General features: G+C 36.4%; 1 non-coding gene across 1 annotated transcript; it reads right to left on the bottom strand.

The window, feature by feature from the left end:
* Positions 1 to 747: 747 nt before the first annotated feature.
* Positions 748 to 855, bottom strand: LOC148547765 (small nucleolar RNA R71). The gene has a single exon (XR_015898917.1). It is a non-coding gene; the product is annotated as a small nucleolar RNA R71 (small nucleolar RNA).
* Between the last annotated feature and the right edge of the window lie 13,022 nt (positions 856 to 13,877).

Below are 13,877 nucleotides of genomic sequence, written 5' to 3'. Positions count from 1 at the left end.
TGATTTCAATTTTAATTTTCAAAATTTAACTTTAAATTTTATTTTTAATTTAATTAATTTCGAAATTCCCTCTCTCTCATCTCCTTCTAATTATTTATTTATTTATATATTTACTAACACTCCTCTTCATCTAAGAATTCGAACCTACTCCTCACCCTTGTGTTTGGATTCTCCATCTTCTATTCCTATTTTCTTCTACTCATATAAAGGAATCTCTATACTGTGACATAGGATAAGAACATTCTTGTTGAAGCTGATTCTAAACCTGAAATGACTCTGAAGAGGAAGCTAAGGAAAGCCAAAGCACAACTCTCTGGAGAAAATCTGACAGAAATTTTTGAAAAAGAAGGAGACATGGCCGAAAATAATAACAATGCAAGGAAGATGCTTGGTGACTTTACTCCACCAAATTCCATATTACATGGAAGAAGCATCTCAATCCCTGCCATTGGACCAAACAATTTTGAGCTTAAACCTCAATTAGTTTCTCTGATGCAACAGAACTGCAAGTTTCATGGACTTCCATCTGAAGATCCTTTTCAGTTCTTAACTGAATTCTTGCAGATCTGTGATACTGTTAAGACCAATGGGGTTGATCCCGAGGTCTATAGGCTTATGCTTTTCCCGTTTGCTGTAAGAGACAGAGCTAGAGTATGGTTGGACTCTCAACCTAAAGATAGCCTGAACTCTTGGGATAAACTGGTCACGACTTTCTTAGCCAAGTTCTTTCCTCCTCAAAAGCTTAGCAAGCTTAGAGTGGATGTTCAAACCTTCAGACAGAAAGAAGGAGAATCCCTCTATGAAGCTTGGGAGAGATACAAGGAACTGACCAAAAAGTGTCCTTCTGACATGCTTTCAGAATGGACTATTCTGGATATATTCTATGATGGTCTATCTGAGTTATCAAAGATGTCACTGGACCATTCTGCAGGTGGATCCATCCACCTAAAGAAAACGCCTGCAGAAGCTCAAGAACTCATTGACATGGTTGCAAATAACCAGTTCATGTACACTTCTGAAAGGAATCCTGTGAATAATGGGACGCTGATAAACCACTATTTTATGGTTTATCTTGTGCTCAATTGAGTGGATTTTACCAACTCTTTACCCACTTATTCATACTATTTGCACGGTTTTACATTTGCCTTCCTAATTATGTGCTCTGATCAAAAACATGCTTCTTTGGTCTTAATTTTGATATATTTAATCCTCTCTTATTACCATTAGATGCCTTGATATGTGTGTTAAGTGATTTCAGAGATTACAGGGCAGGAATGGCTCAGAGGATGGAAAGGAAGCATGCAAAAGTGGAAGGAATACAAGAAGTTGGAGAAACTGCTAAGCTGTCCAGCCTGACCTCTTCGCACTCAAATGACTATAACTTTAGCTACAGAGGTCCAAACGACACGGTTTTAGTTGCGTTGGAAAGCTAACGTCCGGGGCTTCGATTTGATATATAATATGCCATAGTTGCTCTGATGCTAGGCGACGTGAACGCGTGATTCACGCGGACGCGTCGCATCTGCGAACTTCAATCCGCGCGGCTGCGTGGACGACGCCTCCGCGTCACTTGTCCGCGACCTGAACGTACCAGAAAACACAGATTAGAGGCTATAAAGTGGGGGAGTGCATCCATTCATAGGGAGGCTCTCATAATTCATTTTTCATGTTTTAGATGTAGTTTTAAAGAGAGAGGTTCTCTCCTCTCTCTCTCTTAGGATTAGGATTTAGAACTTCTCTTAGTTTTAAGAGTGACTCTCGATCCCAGGTTTAATGTTCTTTTTTGTTTAATTTCGTTTCCATTTTTATTCACCTTAGTACTTTAATTGATATTTATCTTTTGAATAATTGGCTTATGGCTTTCATGTTATGATTTTCTTTATTAATGCAATTGAGGTATTTTCAGATTTGTGATTTATATTTAGCTTTTTACATTCTTGGTTTTGGTTAAGAAATCAGTAACTCAGAAGTTATCCAATTCAACAGCATAATTGATAATTGTTATCTTGCTAATTGAACTGAGCTTCAATAATTCCAACCTTTTCTCATGAAATAAATAGGATTCGAAGATCAAACTAATTAGTCACTTGACTTTCCTTTACTTTAGTAAAGGTTGACTAAGTGGAATTAAGATTCAACTTTCATTATTATTGATAAAGATAACTAAGTCTGGACTTCCAATTTCTAACACCTTGCCAAGAGTTTATTTTATTATTATTATTTATTTTTCTTATCATTCAACATACTGCTTTCTTACTTTCAAAACCCCCAATTTATAAGACTCATAACCAATAATAAGAACACCTCCCTGCAATTCCTTGAGAAGACGACCCGAGATTTAAATACTCGGTTATCAATTTTAAAGGGGTTTGTTACTTGTGACAACCAAAACGTTTGTATGAAAGGACTTTTGAAGGTTTAGAAACTATACTTGCAACGAGGATTTATCTGCAAATTTCTAGAGCACGCAAAAGTTCTCTCATCAAAATGGCGTCGTTGCCGGGAAATTGCAAACGTGTGCCTTATTATTGGTTATTGTAAATATTTTATTTTTGCTTGTTTATTTGTTTTTATTTTTGTTTTTATTTTTGCTTTTTCTTAAGTTAAGAGGTTATTGGTTTTTATTTTAAAATTTTTATCTTATCTTATCTTATTTCGAAATTCAAATTTCAAAATTCAAATTTAAAATTTTTCAAATTTCAAATTTCAAAAATTCAAATTTCAAAAATTTAAAATTCAAAATTTCAAAATTTAATTTTCAAATTGGAAATTTAAATAACCTTTTAATTTAAATTTATTTTTATTTTTGTTTTTAATTTTTATTTACTACTATAAACTCTCACCCCTTTGGCTATGAGTCTGGTTACAATAATGTTGCAGGAAGAAGAAATTACAATGAGAACAGGCATCAAGGTTGGAATAATCAAAGATGGGAGGAGCCACAAGGATTTGATCAACCCTCATGGCAACAACCACCTCCAATGGACTATCAACAACCACCACCATATGCCTATGAACCCTCTCCTCAACATGACTTTGGACCACCATACTCACAAGCACCTTTCCGCCATTCACCTCCATATGACCCTAACCCTCAACCACCTTATGAGCCATATGAACCATATATAGAACCACCCCAATTCCAACCCAATTACTCACAAGAACCACCACTTCAATATTCACCATCTCCATATCCATCAATCCAAGAGCACTATGATCCTATTTATGAAAGCCGAGTGCATCAAGAGACAAATGATCGTTTCAAAGAAATAGTGGATCGATTTCAGGCAACCATTCATCAATTGGGGCAAGCAATAATGAGTCAATTAGCTTCCCGACGTTCGGACACTCAAGGAACCCTCATGGCTTCATGTGGGCAATCTAATGAAGAATGTAGCATGAAGGAGATACTAGAAACTCCAGTGAACAGTATGGAGCATGACTTTGTACTGGAACAAATGGAGGAAGCTGTAATTATCAAAGAAGAAGAATTGGTTGAAGACTTAGGAGATGCAGAACCTCCATGGGAAAGTCCAGTCATAGAACCCCCTTCCGAGACGTTTGAAATTGATGCTGAGGAGGGTGTACAACCTCCAAGGCATATCACAGTTGAAGACTTGGAAGAGGTTGATCAAGAGATGGAGATTCAAGAAGAAGAAGCACAACCTCCCATGCTCTTGGGAAGCAATGAAGAGAAGATTGAATTGGAAGAAAGATACCAAGAGGAAGAGGTTGAAATTAAAGAAGCTTGCAAAGAGGTGATAATTATTAGAGAAGAGCACAAGGGAGTAGAGCTTGCAATTTCATTAAAAACACCTCCCCCTAAGTTGCCATCATCCTTCACAACATTCAAGTGGATAAAATTCATATCCCTTAGCTTTCTAATTCCACTTGAATATGGGCTACTGGAGATGGATGGTCAACTTAGAGCTCTTTGTGGCATAAAGAGTAAGAGGAAGATGGTTAGTGGTAAGAATTGTCCTGCAAGGTTCATTATGGTTGGAAGCTCTAAGTTTAAATGCAAAGGTTGGTGTAAAGCTCAACTGAATGGGTCTAGGAAGTTGTTTGGCCGCTTTAGTGAGAATTCGGAGGGCTTGCTACCCGGATGGAATCATGATAATCAACAAGAAGACGGGTACAAAAGCAAGATTTAGGACCCCAGAATCCATTCTGGCGATAAACACTCTTGGGGCCTTGTCACTTGCTTTAACTTACTTGAAGGTTTTCTGCGCCAAGTTTGGGATCCCGGAGGCCATTGGAATTACAAACATTGGTGGAGATTCCTGGTTGAGTTCAAGCACAAGCCACCATAACAGAGAGCTCACCAAATGTCCAACTTAAGGACTTTAACTAAAAGTGCTAGGTGGGAGACAACCCACCATGGTAGGATCGTTCCTTTTTCATTTTTATTTAGTTTCATTTGTTTTTGAGCTTTATTTTATTTTATTATATTGAACCTGGAGTTTTGCATCACATCCATATTAACACTGCATTCTTCATTTTTTATTTCAGAAAAAAAAGAGGATTTTCGCACACGACGCGACAGCGTCGTTGACGCGTCCACGTCGTATGTGCGTTTGGAAGAAAATGAGGATGAACAGAGAGTCACGCGAAAGCATGGCTGGAGGCGCGCTAATGGCACAAATTGATCCATGCGACTGTGTCGCTGACGCGGCCGCGTCATTTGAAAAATAGCCTCTCCACGCGTTCGCGTCACCCACGCGAATGCGTGGCTCTGTGGAATCGACGTAAATGGGTGTATGGCAGAAAGTTGAGCTGGAGTTGGGCTGGACTCGTGCTGGAAGCCCAAGCCTCACCACACGAACGCGTGCCCCATGCGTCCGCGTCGTTTTAAAAGATGGTCATTCACGCGATCGCATGCCCACGCGATCGCGTCACCAAGATTTTTGGCAAAAGAGTTTCGAACAGAGAGTTGCGCGACCGCGAGGCTGCACTCGCGCCAATCGCACAAAACAGGCCACGCAATCGCGTGACCCACGCGTCCGCGTCACCTGACCTTATCACGCACCACGCGATCGCGTCACTCACGCGTCCGCGTCACAAGCGGCGCACAGAATATCCAGATCAGCCAATTTTCTTATCTTTTCTTCTCTAATCCTTATTTTTCTTATCTTTTCTTATTTCTTTCTTCTTCCTTTCTTATCTTCTTTCCCCTCTCATTCTTCTTATTTTTCTTTTTATTTTATTTTAATTTATTTGCATACTTTCATTCATTGCATTATTTTCATTGGTGTTAGAAATTTATTTGGGTCATTATTTCTATATTTTACTTGTGGATTATTAGAGGAATTATTTGACAATTATATATATTTATTTTTAAAGGGTTGCTTGCATGTTCAATTTATTATTTTCATTAGATTATTTACCATGCATGCTATGTGTTTGTGAAAACGCCCGTATGGCATTGTGCATTGCTTTTCAGTATCTTTTATCCTACTACTCTGAATGCCTGCTTTTCACAAAACCATTTTTCATATCATATTCATTCAATATAATTGTCATTACAAACATGTTGCAAGTTTGAAAGACTTGGTAATCTAACTTGGACATTGAATGCTTGATCTATGCTACTCATGCCTTTGCCTGCATGCCAATAAACACCTTGCATTCAATTGTTATCATATGCACTAGCTAGTTTCCATTGATGACTTTTCACATGTACTCATGAGCATATGCTAACATCATTCTTCTTTATTGTGCATTGATTACCACCTTTCCCGCTCTCTTCCTTGCTCTAACCCTTAGCTTTAAAAGTCACTTTCTTTTTCCCTTTTCAGGATGGCCACCAAGAAGGGTAAAGAAAAAGCTACTCCCAAACTACCGGCAAGGAAAGGAACAAAAAGAGCTCCAGCTGAGGAACCACAACCCCCGTCCACTTGCAAATCTCAGCATGCACCGAGGACGGTGCAATCTTTAAATGTGGGGAGGTCGATACCGATCTCCATGGGTTAGTTATTCTCTTCTCAAACATCAATATTTTACCTTAATTGTTAGTTCATTGTTGCATTTGCATATTTTACCACTTGGTTAAAGTAATATTTTCTTTTTCAAGAAACCTTTTAGAGCATTTCACTAATTTGAATAAAATTTAATATTACACTTGTTTGAAGAAATATTATACTGGAACATGGTTTAGAGCTCGAACACATAAAACCTGTGAGATTTTTTTGAGCCTATTTGAATTGGTTGCATTTTATCAACCAATATTTTATTTTTGATGTGTGTTTTTTTTCTCTCTAAAATTGTGATCTTTGTCTTGCTTAAATTCTATATTTCCATGGTTTGATGTATCCATGCACCTATATGATTGAGGCATTTATTTCACTGAGCTTACATACCCATATGGCCTTACCTTTCATTATCCTTTGCAAACCAATTTTGAGCCTATTATACCCCCTTTGTTCTTTTTATTTAGCACATCATTAACTCTAAGCGAAAAACAATAATGTCCTTAATTTGAATCCTTGGTTAGCTTAGACTAGTGAGAGTGCTTATGATTTAAGTGTGGGAAAAGTGGGTTTGGAAATATTTGGTTTAAGAATTGGGTATTATATATCTTTATGAAAATGTGAAAAAAATGTTTAGAACATGATTCATGCATTCAATATGTTAATCATATGCATTGAAAAAAAAAAAAAAGAAAGAAGAGCAATTAAGCAAAAAAGGGGACAAAATGGCCCAAAGTAAGTGGTGAGAACAATGCATATGTACTGTACTTGAAACTAGAATGCATGAATATGTGGAAAACGTGGTTAATGGATAGTTAGATGTGGTATTATGATTACATGGATTGTCTAAAGTTAGGTGGAAAGTTTAAGTTAATTAAGGATTCAGATTTTAGTCCACTTGGCCAAATACAATCCTACCTTGACCCTAACCCCATTACAACCCTTAAAAGACCTCTTGATATGTGTATCTGTGCATTAAATTTATGTTGATTAAGAGCAAGCCTTAGAAAGCAAGGTTAGTAGAGAATTGAGAGATCGAACCTTAAACACCTGAGTGATTAGAGTGTACACACTACCAGTGAGGGTTCGATGCTCAATTCCTTGTTCCCTGCTTTCATAAGCTATTTTCTTCTTGCAAGTCTATTTGTACTTCATTTTCATGATTTGAATTAGTGAAATCCAGTTCATATTTCCTTTTGAAAGATTTGTTTATTTTTAACCAAGTAGGTAGAAACATCTTAGCATGTAGTTGCATTCATATACATAGGTTGCATTGCATACTCTCTATCATTCCTCTTCATTCCTTTATAGCTTCTCTTGAGCTTAGCATGAGGACATGCTAATGTTTAAGTGTGGGGAGATTGATAAACCACTATTTTATGGTTTATCTTGTGCTCAATTGAGTGGATTTTACTAACTCTTTACCCACTTATTCATACTATTTGCACGGTTTTACATTTGCCTTCCTAATTATGTGCTTTGATTGAAAACATGCTTCTTTGGTCTTAATTTTGATATATTTAATCCTCTCTTATTATCATTAGATGCCTTGATATGTGTGTTAAGTGATTTCAGAGATTACAGGGCAGGAATGGCTCAGAGGATGGAAAGGAAGCATGCAAAAGTGGAAGGAATACAAGAAGTTGGAGAAACTGCTAAGCTGTCCAGCCTGACCTCTTCGCACTCAAATGGCTATAACTTTAGCTACAAAGGTCCAAATGATGCGGTTTCAGTTGCGTTGGAAAGCTAACGTCCGGGGCTTCGATTTGATATATAATGTATTATAGTTTCTCTGACGCTAGGTGACGCGACCGCGTGCTCCATACGGCCGCGTCGCAGTGATGGAAATTCAGCATGTTTGAATTCGCAACCAGCGAATTCTGGGCTGTTTCTGACCCAGTTCTCGGCCCAGAAAACACAGATTAGAGGCTATAAAGTGGAGGAATGCATCCATTTATAATCAGGCATTCACATTCATAATTTTAGGAGTAGATGTAGTTTTTAAAGAGAGAGGTTCTCTCCTCTCTCTTAGGATTAGGATTTAGAACTTCTCTTAGTTTTAGGAGTGACTCTCAATCCCAGGTTTAATGTTCCTTTATTTTAAGCTTTCCTTTCACTTTTATTCATTCCATTACTTTAGTTGATTATTTACTTTTTCCATTTAATTTATGAATTCTTCTATGTTCCAGATTATTTGAATTAATGCTATTTGATGTATTTCAGTTTATTATTGCTCTCTTTTATTTATGTCACCATTGCTTCCAATCTGAAGACATTTTTATTCCAGCAATTTTACTTTTCCCCCTTTTGGTTTTGGTTAAGAAATCAGTAACTCAGGAGTTATCTTAGCTCAACATAATTGATAACTGTTATCTTTGCTAATTGAACTGAACTTCAATAATCCCAACATTTTCTTAGGAAATAAATAGGATTCGAAGATCAAACTAATTAGTCCCTTGACTTTCCTTTGCTTTAGTAAAGGTCAACTAAGTGGAATTAAGATTCAATCTTCTTTATTATTGAGAAGGGTAACTAATCTGGACTTCCTATTTCTCATCCCTTGCCAAAAGTTTGCTTTACAGTTATTATTATTTTATTTTACTTGTCATTCAACATACTTTTTACCTTGGTCCAAAACCCCAATTTACAACTCATAACCAATAATAAGAACACCTCCCTGCAATTCCTTGAGAAGACGACCCGAGGTTTGAATACTTCGGTTATCAATTTATTTAGGGGTTTGTTACTTGTGACAACAAAAATGTTTGTATGAAAGGACTTTTGAAGGTTTAGAAACTATACTTTTGATGAGACACAGAAGTTGGTAAATTAAAAATTATTAGAATAGTTACGTTGCAAGTATAGTTCTTAACTCACCGAAAATCTGCCTATCAATTTAGAAATATGTCACAGAGAGTTTAAATTAAAAATTACTGGGAGTTGGAGCCCCAGGTCGTCTCCCAACGAGTTGCAGAAAAGTGTGCTATTTTATTAATCAGATGTTCCAAAAGGTTGAGTTAAGAAATGGAAAATTAAATTGAGAAAATTTAAATAATATGAATAAAAGCCTTGACTGGGAGTTGATTAGTTGGAATCTCTATTATTGATGGGATGATTTCAAGATTAATTTATAATTAATGGTTGTTCTGTTTAGTTATCCTTTACTAGGTAAAGGAAAGTCAAACAAGTTGGAATGCTAGATCTATTCACAAGTTGCAACCCACTTAGTTCAAAGGGATTGGTGTTAGTGACTGGATAGCAATCCAACAGTTAACCCAATTACAAATTCTCTTTCATTCCTTCCAACTCAAGATTTCCCTTCAATCAACTCCCCATCAAGTGAAGAAACTACTCGCTCATTGTAAATAATAAATCTATAATATATGAAAGAGAATTAAAAGAAGACATGATTAGTGGAATGGAAAATAAATTAAAATGGAAGAAATAATCCTTGTATTAAATAATCATGGAAGTATTCAAATGACAAAATTGAACAAAGCAAAAAACATGGAAGAATAAAACCAAGTTAAGAGAACGAACTAGAAGGACGAAGTCTTGATGAGGAAATAACTCTCCTCAATGTTCCAATGCTAAGACCAATTGAAAATCAAAATTCTAAAACCTAGAGAGAAAAACCTAAAGGAGTAAAACTAGATCTAAAACTAAAAACTGTGTAGAATGAATGTTATGCTTTGTTTCTGCATATTCCCTGGCTCTAGTCTGCTGTTCCGGGCCGAAAGCTGGGTCGAAATAAGGTCCAAAATCGCCTCAGCGAATTCTACAGATTGTGCAGCACATGTCACGCGATCGCGTTATCCATGCGGACGCGTCATTCGCGCTTTTCCTTGCCACGCGTTTGCGTCGTCCACGCTACCGCGTCGCTTGAGCTTTTCCAATCCGTGCGGCCGCGTGAGCCATGCGGCCGCGTCACTGCGATTTGCTCTCCTTCGCGCAGTCGCGTGAGCCATGCGACCGCGTCACTTCTCGCTGGTTATCTCCGCAAATTCTTGTGTTCCTTCTATTTTTGCTAGCTTCCTTTCCAATCTCCAACTCATTCATGCCTTATAAAGTCTGAAACACTTAACACACAGATCACGGCATCGAATGGAATAAAGGAGAATTAAAAATACATAATTAAAGTCTCTAGGAAGCAGTTTTCAAACATGTTATAAATTCAGGAAGGAATTATAATTTCATGCTAATTTAATGAATAAGTGGGTAAGGATCATGATAAAATCACACAATTAAACACAATATAAATCATAAAATAGTGGTTTATCAACCTCCCCACACTTAAACATTAGCATGTCCTCATGCTTAATTGAAGGAGATAAGGAAATAAGTATGAACATGTAGAAACTCATGAAATGCAATGCAAGCCTATATATATATATAAATAAATGCAACTATATGATTCTTGCCCACTTGATCAAAAGTGAATAAGCTCTTCAAAATAATTACAAATCAAATTCCACTAATTCTATCATTATATAATAAAACAGATAAAAGTGCAAGAAGATAGCTCATGAAAGCAGGGAACATGAAAATTCAAGCATTGAACCCTCACTGATAATGTATGTACGCTCTAATCTCTAGTGTATAGGGTAATCACTGTAGAACCTATGCACAATTACTCAAGAGGGGGGGTGAATTGAGTATTGCAACAACAATGAATCTTTTTGCTCAAGTTAAAGACAATATATAAAAGTGTTATTGTACTAGTATTTTTCCAAGAGCTTAACTCAATTGCTAAGCATTTATAAGGAGCTTTTACTTTCCAATAGACACCAACTCAAATAAATTGATCAAGCTTTTCACCAATCGGACTTAAGCTATTCCTTAAGTACTTACGAAGCTACTTTTCGATCACAATTTATTTGCTCAAAGGTAAAAGACAATAATATAGAAGAGATGAGTTTGGAGAGATGCAAACGCTATTTAGAGTGGTTCGGCACAATCCTTGTCCTACGTCCACTTTCTTTCTCAATCGCTATTGAGAAGTTCCACTATTGCCAAGCTTCAAGGTGCTCGCGCAAAACCTTTTACAATCCGAGTCCTTAGTTTCTAACACCTCACGGTATATGATCACCACTCGTATACTAACCCACTCCACTTAGAGACTCCTTCTCTAAGATTTGCCTTGAGTACTTAGTATACTTCTTTGGTATCCTTACCGACTATAGTGTTTATAACTCTTGACTCAACCTTGGAGATCACACTCCAATTTACAAAGTGTTACAAGAAAACAATTCTCAAAGAATTGTTGAGATGAAATGAGTACTCTCTAGAAGAGTGTATGATTACAAGTTTAGCACTATTGAACCAATTGATATTGCTCTCTCAAATTGTGTATTATAACACCTTAAAAATGTGTAGAATGAAAGAATATGAACAAGATAGTTTGCAAATACTCACTTGTGTGAAATAAGGCTTTAATCCATCTATTTATAGACTTCCCAAACCTTAGAAACGTTTGGGAGTTAATGGGATGAAGCCGTTTTGATAAAACTAGCCGTTTTTTATGTTTTTGAATCATTTGCATCGATGCATAACACTTTGCATCGATGCAAATGTGTCTTTGAAGCTGAAATTTGAATTTTCAGCTAGGTTGCATCGATGCAAGATGAGTGTGCATCGATGCAAACCTTAAAGAATGGCTTAAAATCACTTCAAAATGCTTAGGATTGATCTCAAACTTGTTGGAGTCAATTCCTATGCTTTTGTACCTTTGAAAACAAGTTTTTAAACCATTTGGCTAGCATCGAATTGCAAGATGTGCATCAAAACATTTTGTGAGTGTGTGTTGAGAGATTTAGCAATTGGTTCTTAACAAGAGGTTACCTAAGTCCTAAGACACTATACTTGTCTTCAAATGTTGTGGACTTGAGTTTCTTGTTGTTGTTGTGTTGCTTTCAACTCTTCATTCCTCAACGTTGAATGTTGGTTGATCTTTCAATATGCTTGTTCATTCAAGTTGTTTGTTGGTTTGTCTTTCATGTCGTTTGTTGGTTTGTCATTCATCAAAACCTATGAATACAAACTTCGCATACAAGCAACATGATTTACAATTTCCCCCTTTTTGATAATGACAAACCAATTTTGAGGATATGCATTTATAAATGATTTTGAAAGCAACAATAATGCACTTTGTTTTATAGAAAGCTTTGGAGAAGACTTCACAAAAAAAATTTGCAGGAGTTCCCCCTAAATATGTGCATTTGTTCCCTTAATGGGCGTTTATCAAAGAAAACAATTTAGATATCAAAGTTTTTGCTTAGCGGAAGTCTTTTTTTTTTTTTTTGAAAAACATTGTTTCGCAAACTTATTTCTTCTTTTCAAATCCTTAAACTTCTTCTTTTTCAAAAGTTTAAAATTTCAAATATCCTCAAACTTCTCTTCCCCCTTTTGACATTATCAAAAAGAAAGGATTTTGAAATGTGTCATAGAAGTATGCATAAAACAATGAAAATAGATATTTCCCCCTTTCAAAAAGAATTTGATTTTCTCTTTTTATATATAAAACAAGCATGCATAATTCCCCCTAAATAAGTGAAATATATTAAAGCATGCTCATTAACTTAAAATAGGGGTACCAAGCCTATTTTGAGTTATTCACCAAATAAGCATACAAGCATTAATCATTAAACAAAATTATGAAGAGCATATCAAAATATTAAAACCATAATAGAAATCCTTAGCTTACTAGGAGTTAGTTTAACAATTCATATAATGAAATAAACATAAAGCAATAAAAAGTGACTTGATGAAGAGGAGACAATCAATCTTGGTCTTCATCATCATCAGTGTCCTCTTCATATGGTAGGTGGATCCCGAAATGCTCATATAAGTCATCAATACGACGATCCAAGCGACCCGTCCGACGATCTACACGAGACACGCGACGATTAAGTGCTTCAAGTTGCCTACCATGCTCTACGTCAATCCTTTGGATGTTTTGGTTGATGGATTGTAATTCTCTCATTATATCAACCAAGGAGGGTGGTTCTTGAGCTTGAGGTGCTTGTGGAGGAGCTTCCTCTTGAGGACCTTGTTCATCAACATTTCTTCTTCCCATTTTGTTGAGAATATGAGTGTTGATACAAGATTGAGGTGGTACTTCCTTGGTAATCTCATTTGATACATCAATACCAACATAATCAAAGACTTTAGACCATAGGCAAAGGAATCCTAATCCACCATTCCTATCCTTCATCTTGAGCCTAACCATATGTTGTATTATAAAGTATGGCCAATTAATCTTAATTCCATTCATCATAGCCCACATGACAATCAAATCTTCATCATTTACATTCGCATGCCCGGATATTCTAGGTTGCAATACATAGGTGACTAGATATAACAAAGTTCTATGTTCCGCACTCATTGAATTGCAACTAATTTTGGAATGAGCTCCTTGTACAAGATTGAACAAATGCATGGCATTGTCCTTTGAATAACCCCATTCATCAATTGGGGTTTTACCACCTTGAAACAAGTCACCTTGATTTGGCAGCTCCCAAATGGTGGCTAACTCATCACCATCTAGCCTATAATCCTTTCTTCCTATCTTGAAGAATAATGTGAAACTTGATTCATCTTCCTCATCAATCTCAATCATGAGTGTACTATAGGCTATGACAACTAAATCCGGATAAAATTTACTCTTAATTTGAACAAAATCCATGAGACCTTGATGAACTAGAATAGCCTTAAGAGTATCAAAGTTATGAATGACAAGAAGGGTCGGATCCAAATACCTCGGAGGAATTTCCTTTCTTCCGGCGAGCCTTGCCTCATAGAATTGAAGATCTTCATTAGAAGCAAAGTACCTTGCCAAAGGATGATTATTTGGAGGTGGAACCACACTTGAAGAACCTTTTGACTTCTTGACGGTTCTCTTGATTCTAG

Source organism: Arachis ipaensis, chromosome B8 (genome assembly GCF_059453495.1).
Source record: "Arachis ipaensis isolate K30076 ecotype BB chromosome B8, ASM5945349v1, whole genome shotgun sequence".
Lineage (NCBI taxonomy): Eukaryota > Viridiplantae > Streptophyta > Magnoliopsida > Fabales > Fabaceae > Arachis > Arachis ipaensis.
Note: the sequence above shows the minus strand (reverse complement) of the source record. Positions and strands in the feature narration are given on the sequence as shown.